An 8,192-nucleotide genomic window follows, 5' to 3' on the forward strand; every position below is an offset into this window, starting at 1 on the left:
AAAAATAAAATAAAATAAAATTCTAAAGATTTCTTTCTTTCTCTCTTTTCTTCCTTTCTCTTTCTTTCCTTCTCTCTCTCTTTCCTTCTTTCTCTTTCTTTCTCCTCTTTTTCCTCTTCTCTCTCTCTCTGCCCTTCTTTCCTCTCTCCCTTTCCTTTCTTTCCTTTATTTTTTTTTTTGTAAGATGGAGTCACTCTTTCACCCAGGCTGGAGTGCAATGGCACAATCTCGGCTCACCACAACCTCTGCCTCCTACATTCAAGTGATTCTCCTGCCTCAGCCTCCCAAATAGCTAGGACTACAGGCGCACACCACCAAGTCCGGCTAACTTTTTTTGTATTTTAGTAGAGACAGGGTTTCACCGTGTTGCCCAGGCTGGTCTAGAACTCCTGAGCTCAGGCAATCCACACACCTCGGCCTCTCAAAGTGCTGGGATTACAGATGTGAGCCACCACACCGGACTTTTCTTTTCGTGCCTTAACAGGGTCTCAGTCTCTTTGGCCCAGACTGGAGTACAGTGGCACTGATTTCAGCTCACTGTAGCCTTGACCTCCCGGGCTCAACCAATCCTTCCACCTCAGCCTCCCAGGTAGCTGGGACTACAGGCGCACACCACCATGCCCAGCTAATTTTTGTAGAAATGGGGTTTCACCATGTTGCCCAGGCTGGCCTCGAACTCCTGAGCTCAAGCCATTCTCCCACCGCAGCCTCCCAAAGTGTTGGGATTACAGGCATGAGCCACCATGCCCAGCCTCAAAGGACTTTTCCATCTTTGGAGTCCATGGCATGGCTGTGTTCTTTGTAAATGAGACGCTGCTCTATATGAACTCTGCAGTCATATCAATAACATAAAAAGCTGAGCCAGGCCTCTGGTTGTAACAGTGGCCAAAAGCAACCACATTACAAAATTTAGCAAAAAAAAAATTTTTTTTTTAATGCATTTACCTTAATGAGGATGTGGGAAATCTTGTTTTCAGCAGTTCATGTGACAAACACAGATCTTTTAAAGGGACTCTGAGTTCAATTTAAGGCAATGAAATAATATAGCTGATATAAAGCAAATGGGAATGAGGATGTTTACTTATAAGAACACTGAATGCAAAACAGAGGGCCAAGAAAGAGTGACCCCGGCTCTGGGACAGCCCCTTGTGGGTGCAGAGAGTGGCTTCGGGCGGGAGCATTGCATAGAGCTAACTACACAGGTCCTAGACTCAAACTGCCTGGGTTCGAATTCTGGCTCCCCACACAGAATGACTGTGTGATCTCGGTGGAGTTACTTCACTGCTTTGTGCTTGACTTTCCTCTCCAGTAAAACGGCATGATACAACTCAAAAGGTTGCTAAAAGGATTCAACGAGGCTAGGCATGGTGGCTCACACCTGTAATCCTAGCACTTTGGGAGACTGAGGCAGGTGGATCACTTGAGGCCAGGAGTTTGAGACCAGCCTGGGCAACATGGAGAAACCCTGTCTCTTCTAAAAATACAAAAATTAGCCGAGCATGGTGGCAGGCACCTGTAATCTCAGCTACTCGGGAGACTGAGGCCTGAGAACTGCTTGAACCTGGGAGGCAGAGGTTGAAATGAGCGGAGATCATGCCACTGTACTCCAGCCCAGGTGACAGAGAAAGACCCTGTCTCAAAAAAAAAAAAAAAATTCAGTAAGAACAATCTCATTATGTACGCTGTTTCAAACAGTGTCTGGCAAAGAGTAAACACTCAATAAATACTACATTTTAAGTGAAATTTTGACAAACTAGGATGTTTTCAAGGAAGGGCAAAGAGGCTGGCCAGATAAACAAGAGAGCAGGTGACACCTGCCAGGCAAAGTATTTGCCATTGTTAAATCAAGATTAGCCTAAAGCTGCCTCCTGACATATTTTAAGTTCCGCTTAAAGGTTTCTCTGTACATGGTGAGTAAATGGAGGTGTTGCCTGGGCATGGTGGCTCACGCCTGTAATTCCAGCACTTTAGGAGGCCGAGGAGGGAGGATCACTTGAGGTCAGGAGTTTGAGACCAGCCTGGCCAACATGGTGAAACCCCATCTCTACTAAAAATACAAAAATTAGCTGGGCATGGTGGCGGGTGCCTGTAGTCCCAGCTGCTTGGGAGGCCAAGGCACGAGAATCACTTGAATCCAGGAGGAGGAGGTTGCTGTGAGCGGAGATCAAGGCACTGTGCTCCAGCCTGGTGATAGAGTGAGACTCCATCTCAAACAAAACAAAACAAAACAAAACAAAGCAAAACAAGGCCGGGTGCAGTGGCTCACGCCTGTAATCCCAACACTTTGGGAGGCCGAGCTGGGCGGATCACAAGGTCAGACCATCCTGGCTAATACGGTGAAACCCCGTCTCTACTAAAAATACAAAAAAAAAAAAAAAAATAGCCGGGCATGGGGGCACACGCCTGTAGTCCCAGCTACCTGGGAGGCTGAGGCAGGAGAATTGCTTGAACTCACAAGGTGGGGCTTGCAGTGAGCCTGAGCCAAGATCATACCACTGCACTCCAGCCTGGGTGACACAGAGAGACTCCGTCTCTGGCCAATCAAATGTTGCCAACTGTTTGAACCATGTTCAAATAAGGCAAATGCTGAGCTGTAACCAATCTGGTTGTTTCTGTACCTCACTTCCATTTTCTTTTCTTTTCTTATCTTTTTTTTTTTTTTTTTTTTTTTTTTTTTTTTTTTTTTTTTTTGAGACAGGGTCTTGCTCTGTCACCGAAGCTAGTGGTGCAATAATCTTGGCCCACTGCAACCTCTGCCTCCTGGGTTCAAGTGATTGTCATGCCTCAGCCTCCTGAATAGCTGAGATTACAGGTGTGCACCACCACACCCGGCTAATTTTTAGTAGAGACAGGGGTTTCACCGTGTTGGCCAGGCTGGTCCCAAACTTCCGGCCTCAAGTTATCCATCCGCCTCCCAAAGTGCTGGGATTACAAGAGTGAACCACCACTCCTGGCCGCCACTTCTGTTTTCTATAAGTCACTTTCCTTTTTCTGTCCATAAATCTTCCACCATGTGGTTGTGCTGGAGTCTCTGAGCCTACTCGGGCTTGAGAGGCTCCCGATTCACAAATTGTTCATTGCTCAATTAAACTAGCTTAAATTTAATTCAGTTGAAGTTTTTATTTTATCATCACCAACTGTGCATCTGGGTCTGTTGAGAAACTGAATATGAAGTCATCTCATGTTGGCTGGGCACGGTGGCTCATGCCTGTACTCCTAGCACTTTGGGCAGCTAAGGCAGGAGGATCACTTGAGCTCAGGAGTTCAAGACCAGCCTGCTCAATATAGTGAGAACTTGTCTCTATTATATTAAAAAAACTTTAAAAAGAGAAAAATTAAAACTAAAGTCATGTCATGCGGTGCCAATTTGAAGAAGCTGGAGCTGTTTTGCCTGGAGAAAACTTGAATGATCTGAAGGAAGATCATGAGGAAAAACAATTCAGTGAATTCTATGAGGCTTCTAAGGAAAGAAGTCCAACTGATCCAGAGAGACAAAAGCCGTAGAAGCACCACTGGCGTGGCTGTGCAGGCTGGTTGCCGCACCACTCGCATAGATGACCATCTGAGTGGCATCCCTTGGTGCTGTGCTACACAGGGGCTGAGGGAAGTGGGATTCCAAAATGGCCCCCAAGATTCCTGCCCCTTGGTGGACATGCCCTGTATAACACCCTCCCCTCTGGGGTGGGCTGCATCAGTGGATACGTGGGATATCACTCCTGAGATTAGATTCCTGACAAGTTTATTTTGAGTTACTCAAAAGGGAGATTGTGGCTGGGTGCGGTGGCTCATGCCTGTAATCCCAGCACTTTGAGAGGCAGACAGGAGGATCACTTGAGTTCAGGAGTTCAAGACCAGCCTGAGAAACATGGTGAAACCGTGTCTCTACAAAAAATACAAAAATTAGCGGGGTGTGGTGGTGCACGCCTGTAGTCCCAGCTACTTGAGAGGCTGAGGTGGGAGGACTGCTTGAGCCCACGAGGTTGAGGCTGCAGTGAACCATAATTGCACCACTGCACTCCAGCCTGGGTGACATGGTGAGACTGTCTCAAAACAAAACAGGCCGGGCTTGGTGGCTCACGCCTGTAATCCCAGCACTTAGGGAGACCGAGGCAGGCAGATTACTGGAGCTCAGAAGTTCAAGACAAGTATTTTCTTTGCAAGGATGTAGAATACAGTTCCAGAGGAAGTTCGCCAGAATAGCAATCCGTGAAGACAAGAACGGCATTGGTCTTGTTCAGGGCCGTGTTCTTACCATCTGGCAGAGTAGAGTTGACATATTTTGAATGAGTAGAGTTTGTGAATCATTCTTAACAGCTTCATTGAGATATAATTCACATACTATACAATTCACCTATTTAGAGTGTACATTTCAATGGTATATTTAGTACATTTGTGGAGCTGTGCAGCCATCATTTTCATGCCCCCAAAAAGAAACCCCACACACCTTATCATCACTCTGCAACCCTCCCATTCCCCTACACCTCCAAGGCAACCACTAATCTACTTTATGTCTCTAAGGATTTGGCTCTTCTGGATACTTTCATGTAAATGAAATCATATACTATATGCCCTTTGTGTTTGCTTTCACTTACTATAATGTTCTCAAGATTCATCCATGTTGTGGCATGTATCAGTACTTCATTCCTTTTTTTTTTTTTTTGAGACAGTCTCACTTTGTCAGCCAGGCTGGAGTGCAGTGTCACCATCTTGGTTCACTGCAACCTCCGCCTCTCGGGTTCAAGCAATTCTCCTGCCTCAGCCTCCTGAGTAGCTGTGATTGCAGGTATGTGCCACCACGCCTGGCTAATTTTGTTTTGTTTTGTTTTGTTTTCAGACAGAGTTTCACTCTTGTCCCCCAGACTGGAGTGCAATGGCACGATCTCAGCTCACTGTAACCTCCGCCTCCTGGGTTCAAGCAATTCTCCAGCCTTAGCCTCCTGAGTAGCTGGGACTACAGGCACAGGCCACCATGCCCGGCTAACGCCTTGGCCTCCCAAAGCACATTATAGGAGTGAGCCACTGCACCCGGCATCCTTCTATATTTTATAAATCTGTGCAGTGAATATATATTACTTTTGCAAGGACAAACATTAATCTGTTATTTAAAAAGTTATTCTTCAATATGAAATACGGGTGGTATTTTTGTAAAAAGGAAGCATCCTCTATTGTCTTATCCCTCTGGAAGTATTAACCAATTGGAAATAGTGAGGAAGCTGTTTACCAAATAACTTTACACAAAAAAGAAGCAGGAGGGGAAGTTATAAACCAGCAATAACCAGTTAGGGGACACAGTGGTAAAAATACCTCCTTCATATGAGAACAAAGACCAACCCCTAGAAATATTCCTAACAGGAAATGTATAGGAGCCTGAAGAAGAAAACTATGAAGGAACATAAAAGAAGAAGGAAAGAAATAGGGAAACATCATATTTGCTGAAGAGAAGGCTCCACTTCGTAAAGCTACCAGCTCTTCCTGAAAAGAATCTCAGTGGTTCACGCCTGTAATGGTTCACGCCTGTAATCCCAGCACTTTGGGAGGCTGAGGTGGAAGGATTACTTGAGGTCGAGAGTTCGAGACCAGCCTGGGCAACATGGTGAAACCCCATCTCTACTAAAAATACAAAAATTAGCCAGGCGTGGTGGTGGGCGCCTGTAATTCCAGTTACTCGGGAGGTTGAGGCATGAGAATTGCTTGAACTTAGGAGATGGAGGTTGCAGTGAGCTGAGATCCCACCACTGCACTCCAGGCTTCTCCTGCCTTGGCCTCCCAAAATGCTGGGATTACAGGTGTGAGCCACCATGGGCGACAGAGTGAGACTATGTCTCAAAAAAAAAAAAGGAAAAAAAATCTACAAATTTAACAAAATCACAAGCTAGACCTGCAGTGGGATTTTTCTTGTAAAATGTAAAGACATCCCACAGTTGATCTGCTGAAACAAGCATGCATTATCCTATTGGTTCTAAGATCCTTCCGTTCCCCTACATTTTAACATTTTTGAGCTCAACTTGCATCCTAGGTTTAGTGAACTTAGCTGTCAAGATTAGCCAGCAAAGTTCTGAATAAGAGTAACTGAAATCACAAAATTATGATAATTACCCCTCTCATATCATGACAGATGAAGTGGACAGAAATAAGTAAGAATGTAAAAAATCAGAATCCTACAAATATTTTAAGCTGAGAACCCAGAATATATACAACATACTCTGCCTCTCAAGTACCAATGGAATAGTCACAAATACTGACCCCACAGTGAGCTATTTGGAGGAAAATTCCACAGAATGAAAATAGCACAGATAGCACTCTGTGATCACAAAGCAATGATACAGGGCAGTTTTTAAAATACCATAATAATGGGACTTTCTTCTTTTCTTACTTTTTAAGACAGGGTCTCCTTCTGTCACCTAGGCTGAGTGCAGTGGTGCGATCACGGCTCAGTGCAGCTTCATCCTCCCAGACTTAAGTGATCCTCCCACCTCAGCCTCCCAGGTAGCTGGTACTACAGGCATGCGCCACCATGCCCAGCTATTTTAAAGTTTTTATTTTGCAGAGACAGGGTTTTGCTATATTGACCAGGCTGTTTTTGAACTCCTGGCCTCAAGCAATCCTCCCGCCTCAGCCTCCCAAAGTGCTGGGATTACAGGTGTGAGCCACCCCTCCTGACCAAGACTTTCTTAAACAGCTCTTTTTTTTTTTTTTTTTTTTTGAGACGGAGTCTCGCTCTGTCACCCAGGCTGGAGTGCAGTGGCTGGATCTCAGCTCACTGCAAGTTCCGCCTCCCGGGTTTACGCCATTCTCCTGCCTCAGCCTCCCGAGTAGCCAGGACTACAGGCGCCCGCCACCTCGCCCGGCTAGTTTTTTGTATTTTTTAGTAGAGACGGGGTTTCACCGTGTTAGCCAGGATGGTCTCGATCTCCTGACCTCATGATCCGCCCATCTCGGCCTCCCAAAGTGCTGGGATTACAGGCTTGAGCCACCGCGCCCGGCCTTAAACAGCTCTTATGGTAAAGAGGGAGCACAAAGCAAAGTTGCAGCACATTAAATAGAATAATAAAAACACAACATATAGAACCTGTGGAGTTCAAATAAAAATGTCCTCAGATGAAAATTTATATCCTTAAAAACCTACATGAGTAAATAAAGAAGAACAGAAAGTATAAAATATAAAGAAATAAGAAAAGAATAAAATGAATCAAAGGAGAATGGAGGAATTAATAAAGATAAAGCCAGACAGTATTAAAATAGAAAATAGCGGCCATGCGCAGTGACTCACGCCTGTAATCCCAGCACTTTGGGAGGCCAGGGCAAGTGGATCACGAGGTCAAGAGATGGAGACCATCCTAGCCAACATGGTGAAACCCCCTCTCTACTAAAAAAAATACAAAAATTAGCTGGGCGGTAGTGGTGCACACCTGTAATCCCAGTACTTTGGGAGGCTGAGGCGAGTAGATCATGACGTCAAAAGATGGAGACCATCCTGGCCAACTTGGTGAAACCCCATCTCTACTAAAAAAATACAAAACTTAGCTGGGCATGGTGGCATGCACCTGTAGTCCCAGCTACTCGGGAGGGTGAGGCAGGAGAATCACTTGAATCCAGGAGGTGGAGGTTGCAGTGAGTTGAGATCGCACCATTGCACTCCAGCCTGGCGACAGGGCGAGATTCCATCAAGAAAGAAAAGAAAAGAAGAGAAGCTTTTCCCATGGCCAAAACAACTATACTCGTATTCTAAAATAATATTACAGTCACAGAAATGTTCTGTCTTGTGTTGGTGGTTACATAGGTATATTACATTTGTCAACATTCATCAAACTGTACTTTCAAAGCATATTTTATTATTAACATGAATCATACCTCAATAAAGCTGATTGTTAGGAAAGTAATAAGATGGGGGAAAAAGACAAAAGAAAAGTAATATGATAAGATGGGAAAAATATTTGCAAACACATATCATAGTCAAAGTAACACGACAAGCTGGGAAAAAAAATATTTCCCAACACATATCATAGTTAAAAGTTAATCTCTTTTGGGCTGGGTGCAGTGGCTCATGCCTGTAATCCCAGCACTTTGGGAGGCAAGGCAAGTGGATCACAAGGTCAAGAGATCAAGATCACCCTGGCCAACATGGTGAAACCTTGTCTCGGCTGGGCACAGTGGCTCACGCCTGTAATCCCAGCACTTTGGGAGGCCGAGGC

The sequence above is a fragment of the Colobus angolensis genome, unplaced genomic scaffold (assembly GCF_000951035.1).
Source record: "Colobus angolensis palliatus isolate OR3802 unplaced genomic scaffold, Cang.pa_1.0 Scaffold319, whole genome shotgun sequence".
Lineage (NCBI taxonomy): Eukaryota > Metazoa > Chordata > Mammalia > Primates > Cercopithecidae > Colobus > Colobus angolensis.